Source organism: Engystomops pustulosus, chromosome 4 (genome assembly GCF_040894005.1).
Source record: "Engystomops pustulosus chromosome 4, aEngPut4.maternal, whole genome shotgun sequence".
Lineage (NCBI taxonomy): Eukaryota > Metazoa > Chordata > Amphibia > Anura > Leptodactylidae > Engystomops > Engystomops pustulosus.
Genome location: NC_092414.1, coordinates 180,978,633 through 181,002,404, shown reverse-complemented (window position 1 = coordinate 181,002,404; position 23,772 = coordinate 180,978,633). Strand labels below are relative to the sequence as shown.

At 40.6% G+C, this 23,772-nt stretch overlaps 1 long non-coding RNA gene across 4 annotated transcripts in view; it reads right to left on the bottom strand.

Annotated features, from left to right (window-relative positions):
• The window catches only part of LOC140127756 (uncharacterized), a 188,513-nt gene that overhangs the window by 131,874 nt on the left and 32,867 nt on the right, over positions 1-23,772 (bottom strand). The gene's annotated exons all lie outside the window — the stretch shown is intronic.

Sequence of the window (23,772 nt, the reverse complement as noted above, 5' to 3'; positions counted from 1 at the left end):
ACTGTCTTCTGATATACGACCGCAGACATGTAGTCCTATTACATCTACACTGGCGTCCACACGTCTCAGAGTCTGGATGTAGGCGAGATTCCTAGTCAATGATCTGGGCCAGGGATCATGTTGGGGTTCGGCGGAGATGTCCTTTTACCATCATTATATTTGCCTTTCCTACCAGTTGAAATATCTCATGAATGGGTTTCCTTCAAAAAAAATCTAGAAATCAATTTATCAATGTAAGTAGCTGTACAAGTGGGGATAGGAAAAAAGAATGACACTGCGGAACAATGTACTTTTCTTTGTAGTTTGATAGGAACACTCTACCTGCACTGCACCGACATTGTGCTCCTCCTGCTTTATAACACCCTTCCTGCAAATAGGACATTATGTACAATCTGCTCAGCTCCTCCTGCTTTCTAATATGTTGCTTGCAGACAGGACAGCTCCTCTGCTCCTCCTGCTCTATTACATGCTGTCTGCAGATAGGACACTTTGTATATTCTGCTCAGCTCCTCTTTCTCTATAACATGGTGCATACACATATGCCACTATGTACAATCTGCTCTGCTCCTCCTGCTCTATTACATGTTGCCTGCAGATAGGACACTGTGTATAATCTGCTCAGCTCCCCCTGTTCTATAGCATGCTTCCAGCAGATAGGACTTTATGTTCAATCAACTCTTCCTGCTCTATAACAAGCTGTCTGCTGATAGGACACTATGTACAATCGTCTCAGCTCCTCCTGCTCCACAACATGCTGCCTGCTGATTGGACACTATGTATAATCAGCTCAGCTCCTCCTGCTCTATAATATGCTGCCTGCTGATTGGACACTATGTATAATCGGCTCAGTCCTCCTGTTCCATAACATGTTGCCTGCTGATAGGACACTATGTACAATCGGCACAGCTACTCCTGCTCTATAACATGCTGCTCGCACATAGGATTATGGGGCAGATTTACTTACCCGGTCCTGTCGCGATCCTGCATTGTCCGATGAGGATTTGTGTCTGTTGCAATTCACTAAGATCGTGTGCCCAAGTTCCTGCATCCGTCGCTTCTGCGCCGAGGTCCACCAGAATTCACCTGCTTGTTCCTGGAGCATGGGAGTGCTTGATCTTGCGACACAATTCCTTTTTTAAATTCCGCAGTTTATCAGAATCCGTTGGGTGCGCCAAAAACCCAGGCCAATTCAGTGCAAAACGGAAATAATTGCAAAACCTGACGAAAGTGCGGCGTTCGGACCCTTAATAAATGTGCACCATTATGTTTAATTTGTTCAGTTCCTTCTTTGAATTAAGCTTTTAATTTTAGATGGACCATCCCTTTGAATTGTTATGGTCAGTAATATAAGTTGAGCCGAATTTATACCCCATCAAAACTTTGCCTTGAAACTAAGCTGAACTAATGATAGGGACTTTTGACAGTGAAGCGAATGCATTTGTTACCTGAGATGATATCACCTGTTGGGAATCTATTCAGTTTGAATAAAACTTCAGATGACATCTTCTAACAGGGACATTGAAAACTGTGAGTAATAATAAAGTTCTGTGTCAAAGCAAGTCAAACAGAAACCAGGGTGCCAAGCCGAATGAATTATCCGGAATTTCATTCCCCGTGAATTAGAGCACTTTAATTGCTTATTATTTCCAGGAAGAGAAACTCAACATTTCTTCTCATTGTGTTTTATTGAGGCTCATATGTCAAACCCGAAACTCATCGACGCGTCTTCTCCACCACGTCATTCAATGTATGACATCTCCACCCTTACACCCTCCGACGTCTAATATAACCAATTCCATCGAGATCCAACAGGTTAATCGCTGCCGGAATAATAATAAAGAGAAACTCGTTCAAAAACTTAATGATTTATTTTATCGTTTCATTATCGGGGGTCGCATTACTCAACGGCGTTTCTAACGTGTCATTTGTACAAACTGCGGTAATTAAAATTTATAACATACTTTGCGGGCAGCATATGAATCTTTTAGTCTGCACTCGGCTGTCGCATAAACAGTGTAATTTCAACTGCAATTCTCCCTTTATTGGTTCTCATTTGTGATTTAACAGCCATCAATGACTGTGCTGTAAAGAATAAATTAACCATCCGTAAACCTGATGATGACAGGGACAGTCAAAAATACTTAAACTGCTCGCAGCAGATCACATTTAGCGTGTTGGAAAGGGGGGGAAAAATCTAGCGGCTGAGTAGTCGGTTATTGCTTGGTGTTAACCTCTTCAGACTACCTTCCCCTTCATTAGAACAAGATGAGAATTGATTAGGAAGAAACTTATTTGGGACCAAAAGAACTTAAAAATTTGAATAAATTAATATTGACTATATACAGTATACAGTCTACGTTATGCAGAATCAAAGAGAACTACAGAATCAAAAGAAGGATCGAAAGAACTAAATTTGCTTTCAAAGAAGTCAGAAAATATTCTAAACTTTAACTGTTCTATCAAATCCAGAAAATATTTTTATTTCCAGTTGTGGATTATAATATAGGCAGTTTGGGTGGTCGCCGGGTGCTCAAGTCTTCTAGTGAGCCTATAGTCACCCAACCACCTGCCAAATATTATACTAACTAGGACCTTCATCTATGAAATCCTTGTACATCTGTTCCTGCTATCAATACACTTGTACACAAGAGCCATTTCAGGATCTTTGAAAGTCCTCCAAAGGTCCAGAAACCGCAGACTGAAAGCAGACAGAAAGCAGACAGAAAGGACACATCCTCCATTCCCCAAGAAGCTTGATTCTAGTACCATATGTAGAAAATTAATTGTAAGGGTATAATATTCAACCAGCCCAAGGCAGTCTTACTCTACTCTACTTTACCTTTTATTCCATCACTGGTGCGGAGTTCCGTTTTTTCGTCAAGAGTTTTACTCTACCCTTGCGTGTAAGGTTAAGTGGGTGGACAATGCCCCCCCCCCCCCATGGTTCTCACTATGAAATGTGGAATATATTCTTAAAAGTTCTTTTAGATGTTTTATGCTAAGGATGCATTCACACATTCCAGTTGGATGGCGCTTCTAAACGCAATCCAACTGGAAAGGTTGGACCCATTGCGTGTGTGTTTGAAGTGACATGTGTGCTTTTGGAAAGGAGCACCACATGTTTTGCTTTATTTAGACGCAGAACATATGGTTCTTGTTAACAATCACATGTATTTCACATGAAATTAATATTTCGGGCCAAGTCCCTCCCTGTTCCAGTTGCATTGCGTTTAGAAACGCAATCCAACTAGAGTGTGTGAATGCAGCCTAAGGTTGGTGGATTTCTTCTCACACACTTAAGAAACTACCGTTCCAATACAGAGGCTATCTCCAGTTCCCTTTCTTCCAATGTACTCACAAAGGTATACGGACAACGATTCTGGTACCGACTGTACTTACTGCAAAACACAGTCTGTCTCAGATTGGTAAAGCTCATGGTAGTCACTGGCTACCCTCAAGGTCTAATAGTGGGGGTCTTCTTAATACAGTTTATCCATTGTTTATGTAACATCCCCCCCCTAGCCTTCTTTGGTGGCTGTAGACAGCCGGGGCTCAGAATACTGGAGTTGTTGGCTTATGCGGCCTTGGGCACACTATGGTCACGGGTCTTGGTATTGGGACAGGCCTACAGCCTGGCAGGTCTCCAGCAGGTGGGGTGTGCAAGAAATATTGATGGAGAGGCTGATGAAAGAGGTTTATCCCTTAGGAAACCCCTGAGGTGTATGTAGGAGTCCCTGGATGATAGAGGTTGGGGAGCCCATAGTGGTAATACAGCCTGTTCCAGGGATTACACAGAGGCACGTTGTGCAAATCAACTTACACTTCTTTATTCAAAGACCTGAAGGAGCTAGCGGGTCCGCAGGAAGGTTTTCTCACAGCCTGGTAGTAACTTCAGGCTGGGCTGCTAAAGATGGAGCTGAGTCCGGATGGTGGAACTTTGCTCTGGGGCTTAAGTCTCCTGACTTGCTCGAAGGTAGTGGGTCTTGAAGGCAGCTCTGCGGGAGCTGCACACTGAACCTGCTTCTCTCTCTACTTACTAGAATCTAAGACCATGTGCTCCTGCCCAACGGGGGGTTTATGCTCCCTTGGTCAGGTGGTAGCACTCTCCAATCAGCTTCCATCTGGCTTTACAATAGTATAGAGATTCGTATTGAACAAAACATTTCACATTGTTAATTCTTGCCTTACCAGCTGCAATTACAAAGTTCTACAGTATTTAGAGACCTCCTAGAGAGGTGATCGGTCTCCCTAACAGCTCCTGACACGGGGAGGGCTCTATTTGCAACAACCACCTTGCCTATGCATTGGCAGGGGTGTTGCATTTATATTGGGTTTCAGTAAGTGTTCAACCCGATGCTATAAGTCTTTGTTTGCAACTGATACCAATTTCTGGTGTTTCCCAGACCCAAAATAGTAACTCCCACGGTAAGGAACAATAAAATGTATCCTGTTTGTCATAAAAATTGTGCAAATATAAATACACTATACAGGCATACAGTAGACAGGCTTTTAATGCAAATAAGTATTTTTGGAAATACTACATACTTATAGCAAAAAAACTAAACAAAACACGGTGCTGTAAATTTTTTTTGTCCATTGTTTTAGTTATTTAGTTATGTTTTTAGTTTTAGAAATACAATACACTACCAAAACTCTTGAATAGTTGCAAGTACCAATAAAACCACTGAACGGCCACATATACGCACACATCATATGATGTCACATTATGATACAATATAGTGAACAATATTACCTTGATAATCTTTTTATTATGTGACACATGTCAAGCCAACAGGAAAGCAGGGACGTAACTTCAGTGGTAGCAGCCATGACAGCTGCTATGGGGCCCACAGTGTCAGGGGGCCCCATCATCCAACCTGACAGTAAAGAATGGAAGATGTGCACTATTATATACATATTATGGTGCACACTGCACAACATAATGTATATAGATATATATATGTATATATCGTATATGTGATGTATACATGCTGTCTGTGTGTGTGTATCTGTGATGTGTACATTGTGTATGTGTATATGGTTTGTATATATTGTACATATGTATATGGCACTGTATGTATGTGTATAAGTGAGATGTATATGTATAATGTACAATGTGTATGGGAGTGTATAAATGTGCGGGCATGAGTGAAGAATTGCATGTTTATGTATGTAAGTGTATGTATATAGGCAATTTGTGTGTATATATGAGTGTAATATGCATATTTTAAAGCAGTAAGGGGATCCCCATTCAGAAGTCTGCTATGGGGCCCTACCTCTCCTAGTTACACCCCTGCAGGAAAGCTTAGAAAGGACACATCTGTAAAAAGACATTTTGGGCCTCTGACTACAGGAGCAAATTTACAATTTTTTAACTAATTATTTAAATTAGTGACTTCTTGATCCCACTGTCCATGTGTATGTATATCTTTAAAGTTCACCCTGATCTTTTCATCCCACCCAGGCCAACATCTGTAAAGAGTTTGTATGTTCTCTCTGTGTTTGCGTGGGTTTCCTCCAGGTCCTCCGTTTTCCTCCCACACTCCAAAACATACTGTTAGGTTGTTTAGATTGTGAGCCCCCTGGCGACAGGGAGAAATTTGTCATGCTTTGTGCTAAGCTGCGTAATCTGTGTGCGCTATATAAATAAAGGAATTATTATTATTATTATTACACCATTTACAATGTTGTCTGAACGCTCCCATTGTGGTGGAACTGGCCAATCAGGATACAAACAAGAAAGCAATGTCCACTATTTACCTTCCATTCTCCATAGTCTTTAATAGACCTTCCGTTAACTACCACCTCTGCGCTAATGTGTCTGCTACCAATTATTAAAGGTCTGACAGAATCTGTCGAACGCAGGTGTGAACTTAGCCTAACCAGAATCCTCCGGTAGAATGGAGACACACTTGACCCTATGTATGCACTGTACTTCTAAAGGACTTCCGAGGTCAGAGAGGAAGACTACTGGTAAATTTCTATCACAATAAATATAATTTCTTGGAAATAAAATTATATTTTTCGAAAATTTCAAAAAAAGATCGACATTTATGATGCATGTGTTTACATCCGCCACATTAACAACTTGCCCCTTCAACGTCTTACTTTCCGTTTTTTGGAAAGGCTAAATGCTTGTCATCATGAAACAATCCATGGGCACCATGATGTACACCGTCCTGCCCATCCCCGTGTGTAATTAGCTTCTGGTGGCAATCTCTGCCAGTAATGAGTAACGGAGGTCAGGCCGTGTATGCAGAGGGAATCTGTGAGCAAGTGACACCAAAATGACAATTATTAGGCAAGTTTCTTCCATCGCTTCGTGCCTATTAGATTGATAAGCTAAACGCGCCGCTTGTATTATCACGCCTGACACCGCGCAGAGCTAATAAACCAAATGGATTGTGTTTGTTACCCAGCTATTTCGAAAGCAGCGGGGTCAGATAAATTGGCCTCATAAATTCATTGTGACACACAGGATTACTACAGCTTTCTCAGGTCACCTTCCGAATGCTGCAGGAGCTGATGTATCGGACGCTGGCGTGTTATTAACACTGCCTCCTTTTTGTTTTTGCTCCCTCCGTACATATCGGCCATACATCACAGTCAGCGTTCTCTCTTTTGTTTTCAAAGCATCATTTTTCTGCCTCGCAATGTGTCCTACCGTAACTGCAAACCCATGAGAAGCGGTGTCATTATCAGGAGCTTTGCTCAGAATTATACAGGATCAGACTTTAGATTTTATATTTCGCCTCTATTGCTTTCAAGACATCACTATAGAACGCGCCTGTCATCTCCGTACTGTCACAATTATTATTTTGTCCTTCAACATTTTTTTTGTCCCTTTTTATTATGGTGTCTGCTTACCTATTATTATTCACTTCTTTTAACTGGGATACAAATATAAGCATTAAGTGAGATTTTACATACATGACTACATGAATCTAAAACCTCATCATGTGATCATAGTGGGTTTCTAATATTATATATAGTATTGGCTAGGTTTTGGAGATAACTGAATAAAGAACTATTATTCCCCTATATAAGCACAAAGTTATGATGGAAATGTTAAAAATGTTGACTTTCATCAGCCACCACTAGGGGGAGCTTAATAGTATACAGCTTATGCAGTGAGTCAAATATTAGCACAGGAAACTAACACGCACTTACAAAAATCAAGTGCGATCTTTTTGGGAGGTTCAAACTCTAGACATCTATATCCAGAATAAGATTGTACCAAGGGGATTGAGGATTGGCCTTCTACCAGCGGAACGTATTAGGTCACCTACATTAATGTCCAAGTGGGAGAAGGAATCAATTGAATCTTCTTTGAGATTAATGGGACTTCTATTGGAGGAGGAAAAAAACCTCCTACAGATTAACACTAAACTGTTGGAAGAGGGCATCGAGAGTGTTAAAAAATTCTCAAGTCACCCCGATTTTGCCAAGAAAGAGAACCATCTACAACAAAACATTGAAAAATTTATTGCACATATAAAGGAAAGAAAACATTTCCAGTACTGTAGAGATACACAGGATTTCAAAGAGGGTAGAATCCTAGATTTTCTGGCAAAAACTCACGTGACAAGTGATTGTGAGCAATCTTCATCGGATTGGGATCCATCCGATTCTGAGGGCTCACAACCCCGCAGAGGAAGGGGAAATCGGGGTAAAGAAGTGAAAGGTACCAACTCAGGAAGAGGCAGAGGAAGAGGTAGTAGAGGAGGAAGAGGTAGTAGAGGCCAACGAGGTGGAAGAGGGGAACCCTCGATTAGCTCCGAGAGAGAACATTTTTTAGGACAGGAGTTACCCATCTCAAACTACCTACTACGGGGACAGAAAGAACTTCAAAAAACCTAGTCCTCTCCTCCTGCTCCACCAGTGATAGGCTTCAGATTATCAATCTGTCTGAGAGAATTTTAACTGATGACGAAAGAAATGTCCTAGCAAGAGGGTTATCCTTTGTCCCCGTCCCACAGGTGGACATCTTTGAATGGGTTAAAGATCTAAATTTATTTTGTCGTAGACTGAAATGGAAAAAATTCTTTAAATTGCATGACAGGAAAAGATGTCTTGAACTAGGACTAACGGAGGAAGATATGTCCGACTTTCATAATTTAGAGGCCCTCCTTGAAGAGAGCGAAAGAACGCCAGGAGAGGGCCCTTTTACGAATTTAGGACCAAAATCTAAAAATATAGCACCAATAGGTGATGGCTCTCCAATTGATGTCTTCTTGAAGGTTGTAACAGATCAGTTGTGTATGTTAAATACCAAACACATAACACAGCGAAATCTTTCCAGGGGCGAACAGGAAGCATTGAGAAGTCTTGGTAGTGATCCCACAATCATTATTAAGCCATCTGATAAGGGAGGGAACGTGGTCGTGCTGGAAAGGGAGCAATATGTTGCAATGTGCTTAAGGATACTTAAAGATCAACACTGCTATAAGAAGCTATCTATCAATCCGAGCGAACAATTTAGCCGAGAGTTGAAACAGATCCTTGATGAGGCAAGGGACAGCAGATTGATCTCAGATAAGGAATGGAAATTTATGTATCCTGATAGTTCCAGCACGGCCACGTTCTACTCCCTACCTAAGATACACAAAGGAGTGACCCCGTTAAAGGGGAGACCCATTGTGTCGGGGGTCAATAGCTTGACACAAAATGCTAGTGTCTACATTGACGAAATATTGAGACCATTTGTAGTGACCCTCCCCTCCTATGTAAGGGACACTATGGATGTTCTGAGGCAGATTGATGAGGTTGAATTCCCTACAGGGACTCTATTGGCGAGTCTCGATGTGGAGGCCCTGTATAGTTCCATCCCCCACGACAAGGGCTGTCAGGCGGTGGGCGACTTCTTAAGAACTAGAGGTGTCCACTGCTCGGCCCACAATAATTTTATTCTCAAGTTACTGGATTTTGTCTTGACAAGAAACTTCTTTCTGTTTGAGGGCAGAATCTTCCACCAGCTCAGGGGAGTTGCAATGGGGAGCCCATGCGCCCCCACATACGCAAATCTCTTCCTGGGCTGGTGGGAGAGGGAGATAGTATTCCAGGAAGAATACGAACGATGGACCTCGGCCATAGGATTGTGGCTGAGGTTCATCGATGATGTTCTGATTGTCTGGAATGGCACCAAAGAACTTTTCTGTGAGTTTGTGGAGACATTAAACATCAACCAATTAGGGTTGTTCTTCACATCAGAAATTAATCCAGTGTCAATAACATTCTTGGATGTAACGATCGAACTATCTCCCACAGGAAAACTTAAAACTAAGTTATTCCGTAAATCAACTGCAACGAATAACTTGCTGCAGTGGAATAGTTGGCACCCGGCTCCTATGAAAAGGGGTATCCCCAAAGGTCAGTACTTGAGGGTACGAAGAAATTGTTCTTCAACAGGGGATTATCTATCAGCCGCCAAGGATCTTCGCAATAGATTCATGGAAAGGGGCTACCCTACCCAAGTACTGAAGGAGGCCCATCATCATGCACTCAATTGCCATAGGAACACACTGTTGAATCCTAAAATACGCACCAATGTGGATTCCAAATTGAGAGTAATTGGTACCTTTGACAACTGCCATAAGGAAATACATCATATCCTGAGCAAGAATTGGGGCATTTTAAAAATGGACAAAGATATTGCTGATCGAAGATTATCCATCTATCACGTATAAACGGGGACGCAATATTAAGGATACGATTGTCCATAGTCATCTGAAGCCTCTTACTGGAAAAGGCACTTGGCTTCCTGAGAAACCCAAGGGTACATTTAGATGTGGGGGCTGCAAAGCCTGTAAATACATCCTAACAGGGAGATCGTTTCAGAGCACTACGACTGGCCAAACATACTGGATAAGAAATTTTGCCAACTGCAAATCTACAGGGGTTGTGTACCTTATGACCTGCATATGTGGCATCCAGTATGTTGGACAAACTACACGTGAAGTCAGAAGGAGGATAAGAGAGCATGTAATCGATACCAAGAACAGGGAAGATACAGTTATATCGAGACATGTTTGGGACCATCATAATGGGGACCACAGGGTCCTACAGTTTCAAGTGATTGAATTAGTGGAACCGTCCCCAAGGGGAGGTGATTTCGCCCGTAAGGTGTTACAACGTGAATCCAGATGGATTTTTACCTTAAAAACCCTACAAAATGATGGACTTAATGATCACATAGTCTATACCTGTTTTATCTAAATCTCTCTTACCTACCTATCTACTTGGAAATTATTGTATTTCACTGCAATGTCGTGATCCTATTGGTCGTAACTCCGAATGGGGTTGACCCTCTACACAATGATAATGGCACCGACATTTCCTGTGTCCTGTTGGACCATATGACGTACTGGTTCTCTTGGCACCTGTGTTCTGGTGCTTTTCCTTCTTGTTTGGATACCTCCATCTTGCATAAAACTAGCCACCATGTATCTGATATTTTCACATAGGATGCGTCCGGTATATCCGCAATAACATCCCCTTTTTTTAAATAAACGATTATTACACCATTGAAAGGTGGTGAATTCAGGGGCTTGGTTCCTGACATAAATATGACAGAGAGCGGATCCATGTAGAGCTGCTGCGATTGGATGGAAGGGACGCACCTACTTGGATGACGTCCTCTCCTGGCCTCTCGCGCTGGCAGCCTGTTACGATACAGGATTTACTCCCAGAATGGGAACCAACCCCTTTGTAGGTGGGGCTAATATTATAAATGGACGTGAGTACACGCGGCACGCGCGGCCATACCAATGTCGGCGTCCCACTAGACAGAGAGCGAGATAATGTGGTGCAGAGTTAGAGAGATAAATCAGAGATGACAAGAGCAATAGTTTAAGAACCGGTTGCTGAGATAACTAGTCAGCCAAATAGTGTTCTGATGCCAATGATATGTCATTAATTAAAACTCGATCTCTGCACTTTGAGACATTAAGCAAATGATACGCTACTGAAACTAGTGGTAAAATGGCACGTAGTGATTGAGGGCAGTGATAAACTTTGCCTTACTGAAGCACGGCTCTGTCCCTATACTCACTATACGTGCCATATCGTGTATTACGTTATCTTACCTATAAGTACTTCTTTCTACTTTTAGTCACTTCGTTCTACCTCTGATGAACTGCTGGATGCAGAGAAACGCGTCAGGTGTAAATAGATGTAAATAGTCGACATAGGTGTAAATAGTTGTAAATAATCATCACTGGGAAGGTGCAAAAGATATACCTGTAGTGGGGTAAAGCATATACCCACCATTGCACCTTCTCATTGCAAGTCATAGATCGGGTGTAGATGTATGTCATCCTGTGGGTAATGAATAATGTGCCCACTAATATACCTCCCGAGAATGATTTCTTTAATACACGCTGATGATGCCTTTGGGGTGAAGGTAGAGATTACAATACCGCATACCCATTGACACATTTAACAATTGGTCGTGTACTGAATTAGTGTATGTATCTTTGAGTCCTCTCGTTACCACACATATTGAGCTGCTGATAGATTAATTCCACAATATGGGTGGATGTTATTCATCAGTGAATGTTTAATAATGGCACACCATTGAGGTATTGTGAATAAGGGCTCTAGATATATCCAAGCCTGTTTCGTTGACACTTAGATGTCTGTTGGGCTTCCATATCCGTTTGTAATGTGAGCTCTAATACACATAATTTTATCGATTATATAATAAATAGTTGGTTTTTAAATGTTCCTCTATACAGGCAGTATTTTGTAATTTAAATATTAGCACAGTATACAGTAAGCTCCCCCTAGTGGTGGATCTACAATTATCCTGTATTTATTTGGAATACTGTAGAGAAAGATTTCTTTGACTACTATAACAAATTAATCAGCGCAGAAATTCAACTTCCCCTCAACAAGATATATAGAGTACAGGCAGTCCCCGGATTACGTACAAGATTCTGTAGGTTTGTTCTGAAGTTGAATTTGTATGTAAGTCAGAACTGTATATTTTATAATTGTAACCACAAACAAAAAAATTTTGGTCAATTTTGTGACAATTGGATTTTAAAAATGTTGGCTTGTTGTAAGAACCAGGATTAATAATAAAGCTTCATTACAGACACCCGTGATAACTGTTACTGCTGATTATTGTAATCTAGGGCTAAAGTACAGTAATTTACCAACATCCAGAGGTCCGTTTGTAACTAGGGGGTCGTCTGTAAGTCGGGTGTTCTTAAGTATGGGACCCCTGTATTTCAATTTAAACAAAAACAACAGAGATGGCAGATTGTCCAGTTGTTACAGTTGAATTTAGCACTAGGATTTATATATCGCCTACAATGGCTATTGTAGCATCACATGGTGACCATTAATAGTCCAGTTCTGCCACATGGGAAGTAATGCTTACAGAACAGTGAACTGATATATGAGGTTATAATGAGGTGCACTCCACACAAAAGATTTAAAGGGGTTATCTTATAAATTACACTTATCCCCTTTTCACCCGATAAGAGATAAATGGCTCAAAAAAGGGTTGAGAACTGAGATCCTACTAATCCAGACCTGTGCTCCCCAAGCCCTGAGCACCATTTCTGAGTGAAAGGACTACCAATCCATTCATTCATACCAGTTCGTTGGACCAACTGTTAAAATAACTTTAGTCCACCCCTTGGTGTGATGTGGCATTGCTCACCACCGCCCTGCTTCTGCTACCTAGGTCTTGTTTCGTCATCTCTGCCTAGTCGAATGGGCAGAAGAGCATGGTAGTGCCAGTCGGATGGACCCAAGACATAACTTTTCTTGGAACCCCTAAAATGTGAAATCCACTACTGCACATGCTGTTTTGCGACTTTCCATTGAACATAGGACAGAGCAAAGTCACTTTAAAATAGACCATGGTTGCACCAAATTCATTATTTGAATAGACTAATTTTTGTAATACTGAATTAAATTCATGATTTGTGATTAGAATTTTTGTTTAGGAGCATATTTTGCCACAAAATGACTCCAGTCACCCACAGGCGTAAAAAGAGGACAAAAACCACTACCAGATTTGTCAAGACCAATTGCTTCTTAGAGGGACATGTGCGCCCAAAACAAGAACATTTTGCGACAAACTTTTTCTAAAAAAAAAAAAAATACAGCAACATACATAGACTCACTTCATGAATTCAGATAAAACAAAAATGGAATTGAACATGGACGACCAAGTCAAAGACAAATTGTAATTATAAATTCCCCCCAATCACTCTGTCCTAACGGGATGCTAGAGGGATGCTGAAAGGATTCCTGGAAATAGAACTTTTTGTTAGTAGATTCTGTTGATCCAGAGGGTTATTCTGACCACCATATTTGGGTCAGGAAGATATTTTCCCTGTTTTGAGCCAATTGGCATCAGTCTTGCAGGGTTTTTGCCTTTTTCTGGATCAACGCAATATAATGTATGGGTTGGACTTGATGGACTGATGTCTTTTTCTAACCTCTTTTACCATAATACTATGACCTTAGTTCTAATGATGACTGGGGGTCTCACAGGTGAGGATGTAAAGGATCATGTGCATGTATAGATGGACTTAGGTTATGACCACCCCGGTAGAGAGCATAGGACACTTTGTAGATGGTGACCGATACATCCTGCTGACTCTCTGTCCTGCTGTGGCTCCCTGTGTGTTCCTCACTTTCTGGGAGCAGGTAGCATGTGTTTCTGATCTAGACTCAAGGAGGGAGAATTTGGCCTTTTCTCCTATATCTGCTGCTTTCTATTACGACTCTCGCAGCCTTAATGCACAGGGACAGGTGCGATGGGCTTCAAAAGAGCGTAATCATATTTTAAATGAAAGCGAATCGTGCGCATTAGATGCAAATTACCCAAGTATAGAAGGACAATCACTATTGGTTAGGGACTGACACCTCTTCTCCCTGAGCTTTTCCCAAATGCCACAACTCGTTTACTTGGCCGCTGCAGAAAGCTTCTAATTATGAGGCGGCCGACTGCGACCTGCAGAGGAATATTACATCCACACGGACTCCCTATTTATCTTACTGATAATGTGGTGTACACCGGTCCTCAGATACAGTCATGTACCTATAGAGAGTAATGAGCCATGGAACAAAGAGCTCACACTCTAACCATGAGAATACACTGAGATACATGTTTCTACAATCCTGTTAAATGTCATTATTGTTTGCTTAAAGGGGTTGTCCATTTCAATAAAAAATGTATTTAATATAACCCATCCACCCAGATGAAAATGAAACAAGTCATACACAACTCACAGATCGTCTCCTATACTGTTCCGGAAGCTTTGTGGTCCAGTACTGACTTTCCACCATAGCGGCTAGTCATCACTACAGCCAATCACAGACTGAAGTCTGTAATAGAAAGACATTGATAGATCAGGAAGTACAGAGCATCGGGGCACCGGGCAGTACTGGCATCAGAGCAGGATTTTTTTTCTTTTTTATAATAAATTATTTTTGTAAAGAAAATACAATGTGATTTAAAAGCAGTAATGAGCGGACCTGTGAAAATTCGGGTTTGGCCAAATCCAAATTAGTAAAATCTGTTCAGTTCCAAGTTTGGGTACGGATCGTGGGTGTTAACTGTTTAAATTCCAATGGCGTTTAAATCACTGCATCCACACACTGACATTTTGGGGAGAGTCATGGCTCTAGATGACATCATCAGATAGCGGCGATCCTGACACACACTCCATTGATTTAAATTCCAGCTTTGCCTTTAGCATTTAATGAGTTAATGGAGCACATTTACTTACTTTCCTGCTGCAGTTCACCTAAAATGCATTGTCCGATGAAAATGCACTGTGCACCCGATATCCTGCATGTGTCGCTTCCCCGCTCAGGTCCAACAGAGTTCACCATCTTTTTTTGTAGGTGCTTGGGCTTGCGACACAATAGGAAAGTTAAATCTTGCGCAAAATCCGACAGCAAGAATAACCAGCAGAAGGTTAGGAAGCTAAATAATACCAAATGTATAGTTTTTAATGACCATTTTTTGTACAATGAAATTCTTTTGGAGGAAACGTTTGCATCCTTACCCTCCAGGATCCAATACTATTATTTTTTTTGTCAATGTGGCTGTGTGTTTTGTGTAAAGACCTGTAGTTTTAAATAATAATAATAACAATATTAATAATTTTTTTGCGTGATGGATTATTAAATAATACAATACAGACTTGTATAAACTTGTATGTGTTTTATGAAATGTTATTTTTATGTGGGTTCCACCTTTTCACATGATTCAGGTTTTGCACATAAAGGACATCTATCACCAGATGCAGGATTGTAAACCAAGCACACTGACATACTGGTGTGTTCTCCCCGTCCCCCTGGTAGGATCTGTTTTATCTTCTTATGCCCTAGTTTCTAGGAAAAAGGGCTTTAAAAATTATGCAAGTGAGCCAGAGGGGCTAAAGGCTCTAATAACTCATATGGAGTCTGGAGCCCCTCAGGCTCTTTTGCATAATTTTAAAAGCCTTTTTTGTAAAAACCAGGGCATCAGAAGCTAAAAAAAAAAAGTAGATCCTGCTAGAAAGGGGCACACACCAGTATGTCAGTGTGCTTTGCTTACGATCCTTGATCTGGTGATAGATGTCCTTTAATTGGATGGGTGATTCATCCATCCCCATGTTATAGGTTTCCTTTATGTGAACAGAGCCCTACCACCAGGATGTAGGATTGTAAACCAAGCACACTTACATGTTGGTGTTTGCCCCCTCTGGCAGGATCTGCTCTTCTTTTAGCTTCTTATGCCCTTGTTTTTACATTAAAAGATTTTAAAAATTATGCAAATAAGCCTGAAGGCCTCCAGGCTCTATCAACAGCTATGGAGCCCAGAGCTCCACAGGCTCATTTGCTTAGTTATTAAAGCCTTTTTGTGTAGACCAAAGAGCATAAAAAGCTAAAAGAAGAGAAGATCCTGCCAGAGGGGGCAAACACCACCATGTAAAAGTGCTTGGTTTACAATCCTACACCCTTGTGGTAAATGTATATTGTGAAAATATTTTATAGCTCACATGCAACAGGTGAGAAATAGTTACAATTCTGTGCACTGGTATGTGTGAGAGTGGACTGCCACTTTGAAATCGACCATGGTTAACCCCTTCCCGACTTGCGCCTGGTGCATGGAGAGGGATCGCGGGCCGAGCCCTCTCCATAGCAGTAAGTCTTTGCTGCATATTGCAGCATATAATAAAAAAACCTAAAAATTCTAATAATCCCCCTTTCCCTAGAACTGATATAAATATTAATAAACAGTAAAAATCATAAACACATTAGGTATCCGAAAATGTCCGATCTATCAAAATATAATAACGGTTTATCACGGTGTTTTACCCCGTAGCGGAAAATAGTGCCCAAATTCAAAAATGGCACTTTTTTGCCATTTTGAAAAATATAAAAAAAATTATAGCAATGAAAACGGCATCAAAAGTCGCAAAAAATGACACCACCCACAGCGCCATACACCAAAGTATGAAAAGTTATTGGCGCAAGAAAATGGCAAAATTAAAAAAAAAAATTTGTACAGGAGGTTTTAATTTTTGTAAATGTAAAACCTATACAAATTTGTTAGCCCTGTAATCGTAGCAGCCCAAAGAATAAAGTAGACATGTAATTTGGGGTGCACAGTGAACGCTGTAAAATTCAAGCCTACAATAAAACGACGCAAATGCGTTTTTTACCATTTTCACTGCATTTGGAATGTTTTTCCCGCTTCCCAGTACATGGCATGGAATAATAAATACCATCACTTTGAAGTGCAAAAAATAAGCCATCACACAGCTCTTTATGTGGAAAGATAAAATAGTTATAGATTTTTGAAGGTGGGGAGTAAAAAATGGAAGTGGAAAATCTAAAAAGGGCCAGGTCGTTAAGGTGTTAAGAGTCCAGTAATTAGAAACGCGTCAAGTTTTTGCGTTGGTATTTTTATTGTGATATGTTTTCTGGATATCAAATAAAGCTGGACTAAACAATTTTATCTCATACCTTGGTAAGAACTGGATCATTACTTTATGATTAAATAATATCAATTCTGGAATCATTTTTCCTTAGTTTTTACCCTATCCAATAAAAATCATCATAGATTTGAATAGATGCGATTGAAGGGGCGAGGAAATACAAAATGTTAGTGTTTTTTTTAAAGGGGTGGAGATATTGTAAAATAAAACTTTACATTTTTAATGACTTTGTCCCACAATGGAACACTGACCTGAGATCACCTGATCTCTTACATAATGCACTGCACTACCTATGTAGTACTCTGTATTAAACTGTTAGGCCAGTGCCTACGACAGGCCTATAGGACTGTGCCTCTGGAATGGCCTAATAGACAGTTAGTACAGGGTGCCAATGGGTGACAGAGTAAGTCTACTCCCTCCCTGCGTGGTCATGTTTGACTGCCGGTGCTGGGTTGTGTGTCAGGTGTGAATGAGGCTGGACCAGTAAATGAGCCACTTTAAGCAAATAATTGATATGGAATTTTCAATTGATACTTTATGTATCAATTCCTCTTGGTTGTCTAGATCTCTGCTTGCTGTTCTTCTATAGAAAGCTTCTATGTTTTCTTCCAGTATATTGAAATCTGTCCATGGTCATGTGATGTCACACAGGTGCACAGCTCCGATTACTTTCTGTGATAATAATGGCTCGTGCACCTGTGTAACATCACATGACCATGGACAAACAAATTCAATCCAGCTTCCGACAAAAATACCACATGAAGTAAAATCAATCCTTTAATGATCACGGCTAAAAACAGCTCGTATAGCAATGTGACATACAAAAATGTTAGTTGCACAGGGTAGCGTGGAGGCCACTGTTGCCCACGCGTTTCGGAAAAAACTTTCCTTATTCATGGCTACTCACACACTGATTACACTCAGCTTATATTCCTGACGGCCTGGAGTCATGTGATCTGGCTCTCAGTGACGTGGGAATCTACATATGTTAAAAAATCGGAACACGGGTGAATAATTAAAAGTAGAAACAAGCATCCAAAAAACATAGTACATAACTGAATCAATATTGGTATATAACATCCTGCCGTTCATTCAGGCCATGTGGAACTCTCGTTTGAAGGGTGAAAATCCAGAAGGTCTCTCTGTTTAGAAGTTTCCTTCTGTGATCTTCGCCTCTTCTGGGACGTTTAACTCTTTCAATAGCAACAGCGGACAGATTAGAGCAATCTCCATTGTGCACATTGAGGAAATGACGGGAGACCATAGATGTGTTCACTGCGTCTTTTTTGCCTGCATCTAAAACATGCCTACGTATCCTTACTTCGAGGGGACAAGAAGTACAACCTCTATACTGGAGTTGACATGCTTTGCAGGTGATCATGTATATAACAAATGGCGTGTTACAGTTGATGAACCCTGATATATTGTACATTAGGTGTGCTTGTGGATTGAAAATTCTTACTAGGAGATGCATACCGACAACATGTGCATTTTCTATGTCCACATCTGTAAAAACCCTTAGTCTGTAACCTGTTATCCGATGATGTAGTATTAGATACAAAAAGACTAGGTGACAATTCCATTCCCAAAGTGGGAGCCCTCTTCGCTACACAGTTAATTTTTTCAGGTAATACCTTGACTAAATTGTCATCTGTATATAAAATGGGCAAATGTTTGTGAATAATACGTGTGATGTCACGGTATTGTAGGCTATAGCATGTAGAAAAGGTAATATCTGAATGTTGGTATTGATGTTTTCTGTTTTTTTCTTCTAACAATTTGTGTTTGGGTATTTTATCAACAATGTTTCTAGCCCTATGTACCATCCAATTGGGATAGTGTCTCTGCATAAGTTCCTCATTCTTTTTATTGATGTTTTTATTTAATGTGTCTGAATGAGTACAATTGCGTTTCATGTGTATTAGTTCACCTACTGGAATATTCTTTATTACTTGTTTGGAATGGCATGACTAGGCGTTCAGAGTGGAGTTTAGAGCCATAGGTTTGGTATATGGTTCAACATAGACATGGGTATGGCCAACTAGTGTAACATCCAGATAGTGTATTGCTCGTCTTGAGGTCTCGTATGTAAATCGCAATATCGTAAATGTTCAAGTACTGGACAAAATCCGTACCCTCCCACACCAGGAGGAGGTTGTCGATATAACGACCGTACCACCTGATGTGGGAGAGGAAGGGATTGTCGGGGGTAAAGAATACGTTTTTTCCGAAACGCGTTGGCAACAGTGGCCTCCACGCTACCCTGTGCAACTAACATTTTTGTACGTCACATCGCTATACGAGCTGTTTTTAGCCGTGATCATTAAAGGATTGATTTTACTTCACATGGTATTTTGTCTGAAGCTGGATTGAATTTGTTTGTCTATGGTACTGTGTTCAGAGCCGAGGATCATCCATGCTCACGATTTCCATGTCTTGAACAACAGTCCACAAAGGTCCAGGTGAGTTGACCGTTTTTCTTATTATCACATGACCATGGACAGATTTTTATCCACTGGAAGTAAACATAGAAGCTTTCCATAGCAGGACAGCAAGCAGAGATCTAGAAAACTATGAGGATTTGATACAGAAAGGATTTAGGAAAATTGTAAAAAAAATAAAAAATTTTAATTATACAAACAATATCAACTATTTTCTGAAAGTGGACAACCCCTTTAATGTGTTCATATTATATATATATATATATATATATATATATATATATATATATATATATATATTGTATGTAATCCTGTATGTAATAGAGGACAGGGGAGTCAACAGTTTTTTGTGTTCTCTTTTTAACCCCTTCCCGCACCTTGACGTGATTCTACGTCATTGGATGTCGGTAGTTCCCGCACCTTGACGTAGAATCACATCATGGCGATCGCTCGAGCACAGAAGCAGTACGTGGTAGCCGGGATCTCACAGTAACACCCGGGATTGTGACTATGGCGCTCCTGCTTGTTTAAACCTATAGACGCCGTGATCATAGTGACCTCCGTTTCTTTACTGCATTGGTGCAACGAATGGGACCTTTCGTGCAGGCCACGGAGGTACCGATCCGATAAAGATTACCTTCACTAGCAGCCTGTTAGTGTTGTGCTTACAGCACAATCTAACAGTGCAGCTGTCACCCTATGCAGAATGTATAGACTGACCATGATATATACTGCAATACATTAGTATATTACAATGAACAAATGATCACTTGTTCATGTCTCACCCTGGGACAAAATAAAAAAGTAAAAAAAAGTGCAATTAAAAAAATTATTAAAATATAACAAAAGTCCCCTGAAGTCCCATCCCATGCAATAGTCAAAATCCCCTGGATATGTTAAAGTGTTACAAAGGTATAACCTCCTATAATGACACAGGGCAAATTTTAAAAATCAGGCCTGGTCCTAAAGTGGCTAAGACCAGAAGGGGTTAATATTAGAGATGAGCGAGCACTAAAATGCTCGGGTGCTCGTTATTCAATACAAGCTTTTCCCGATGCTCGGGTGCTCGTATCGAATAACGAACCCCATTGAAGTCAATGGGAGACCCGAGGATTTTTTTAGTAAAAGAGAACATTAAAAGAACAGTGCAAAAAAAAAAAATATGCCAGATGTTTTCTGATGTTTTACTTGTAAGAACACATTGAAATAACACTATTCTTCACTTTTCAGGTCTGCGCGCGTGTCTCCCGCTAAGTTAGGAGATGTGCACGAACATCTGGAATGTGAAGAATATTGTTCTTTCAATGTGTTCTGCACGTAAATGCTCCTGTGTTCACTGTTTTTAATGTTTTAATTCTATTCTTCACATTGCAGATGTGCGCGCGCGTCTCCCGATTGGTTCAGCTGCAAAGTGAAGAATAGAATTTACTTAATTTAATGCTCGATCTCGAGCCGGTGAGATACTCTTCCGAGTAACGAGCCGGTCCGAGTATGCTAATACTTGACCGAGCAGTATACTCGGACGAGTATACTCACTTATCTCTAGTTAATATGTTATTCTTACTATGTTACTATGTTCACATTTTGGACTACTTTTACAGAGCCTTTATGTAAAGTGTAAAAGGGTGTAAAGAGGTTGAAATGTACTTTGAATTAATGTCATGTAATCTACAGTTATTTAAAAAAAAAGATATTTTCTAGGTTTCAGAGAATTATAGCTGAGTTGTAGTTACTGTTGGTGGCATTGGCTGTTATTGTGGCATTAAAGGGGACGATCCACTCGATAGAAGTGTTGGATCCCCAATCATCTGATATTGATAACTCAATATCATGACCTAAAAACCACTTTAAGAATTGAAATGCATATGGAATTTTTAAAGCAAAGTCTAGAGTAAATCCATAAGGAAATATAGAAGAAGGACTTATACTTCTCAATAGAGTTGGATTCATACTCCTGATTCATTGAATTATACCCAGTGCAAGGGGTGAAGTGAGGGGCATGACTCTAGTTTCTAGCAAGGTTAGGGGAATACGATAAACACTTGCCATTCTCCTCCCTTAGGCCCTGCACCGTGTAATATTCAATGATACAGCTTTGACTAGAGTATTCCTTTAAAGGAAACCTGTCACCAGGAGACCCATTTTTAGCACTCCCCCAGTCCCCACAGAGCATAGTACATACACTGCCAAAGTGTTTTTGTATAAAAAATTGGTTTTACAGAAAAAAAGATATGTTATATTGTACCTTTCATTAGCATCTGATCTGTGACTAGGCAGTTGCCAATTGGGAGGGGCTGGAAAGGAGCAGTTCCCCCACCCTTGGGAAACATGTGACCTTTTCAAATATATGAATAACTCCCCTCACTCGGGATTGGCTGTAGAGGAGCAGGAGGCGTCGCTAAGCCAGGTGATGGGTGTTTTCATATATTTGAAAAGGTCACATGGAGTAGCTGTTCCCCAAGGGTGGGGAGAACTGCTCCTTTCCAGCCCCTCCCAAAAGGCAACTGCCTAGTCACACAGCAGATGCTAATGAAAGGTACAATATAACATATCTTTTTTTCTGTAAAACCAATTTTTAATACAAAAACACTTTGGCAGCGAATGTACTATGCTCTGTGGGGACTGGGGGAGTGCTAAAAGTGGGTCTTCTGGTGACAGGTTCCCTTTAAGGTCCTGGAAGAGAGATTGGTCATGGACAGTCGGGAGTGTAAGGGTACTGGTTGGCTAGGACGTTATGTTAATATCATAGCAGTCCTCCAATCCATCTACTGTATGTAAAAATAAACTGGGGAGTTTTCTAGATGCTCTACCCACATTATTATAGGGTGGATGAAATGCTGTATGCCTACTGTAAGCATTCTGCACAATTTATGTAGAGCTTACGGTCCTACCAAGATCTGGGGCCCATTGATGGATTTACCTGTTCAACTGTGGGCTAGTCTGAGCCTGTACCTAATTTCAAACTGTGCAAAATCCCCCTACTTCTGTCATGAAAAACCATGAGAATAGGTTCTTATAGAAACTGTATTTTTCATGTACAGTATATCAACATCGCCCCCTAGATCAAGAACAAAAACTGAAGGTCATGAATATGGTAACATATTTGTACTGCGGCATCTGTCAGTACCTGTCCAGCAACCGCACAACCACAACCAGGCTTGGCGCTAGCTATCAGACTAGGTAAGTGGTGGCAAACTCACCCTGTGAGGTCCAGCAGATAAACCGCCCTGATATGGGTGAACCCACTATCAGGAACCTAAATGACAGTCCCTGAGCGACCCTACAAGATGACAGTAAGACCTACGTTGTCTGGCAGCTGCTGGATGGTGATGCGGACAGGTGAACGGAAAACAGGAATAGACCAGTGTTCACACTGGTACATAGAATACCAACACAGGACTAAAACAGGTAAAAAGAATAAAGGAATAGACAAGTGTTCACACTGGTACACAGAAACCGACACAAGACTGAGACAGGAAGGTGAGGTAAACGATACTGAGGGACAAACAACAGATACAGGAAGACAAGCGGAGACAAACAAACTGGGTCAAAACGAAGAGCAGCTGCAAAGGTACAGAATGGGATACAAAACACAGAATACCAAACAAGATAGAAAGAGCACTAGATACACAGGTAAGACTTAAATTAACCAGCAAGGTATGATGGGAATAGGCAGGTATATAAGGCAGTTCCCGGACACGCCTCCAGCAGCACGCTGGGAGAACTGTCCATCAGGTTAGTAACCCTTGTTGGGGAAAGCTGATATGTAAGGAGCAGGTTGTGGCTCAATTAATCCAAACACAAACACTAAGCCACAGTTCACACACAAATAAATGTCATCTATTCTGCCAACTGTGGATAAAGCAACGTTTAGGCACGGACGTTACAGCAGCAAAATAAGAGAATAACACCAATGATACATAATGGTAACAATTGCAAACATCTATTAAATTCTAAAATTGTAATACATTACCTGAAACATTTACAGCTTTATTAGACAAATTCATTTATATTTCCCTCCAAAATTTAGTATTTCGGTGCCAGAAAAGGGCAATTAAATCGGCTTTGACACCAAATCACGAAATGCCTTATTCCACAATGCAATCTGGAGACAGGAGCCCGAGTCACTAAAGTGCTTAAGTTATCTGAATCACAGGACAAATGAGAGCTGACAGATCAGTCTCACAAGGCCTAGTTCAGTAATACTGTTTGATCAAACGGTGCAGTCCCACTTAGGGCCAAATTGAACTAATGGCAGCTATTTCCAAAGTCCATGTTTTTTAGCGAGGAGAAAACTTACTTTGATTTTTCTCTTCTTTAGAAGTTAATCCTATTTTTTTTAACTGATCGTTCTCAAAGATCATTGAGGAATTAAT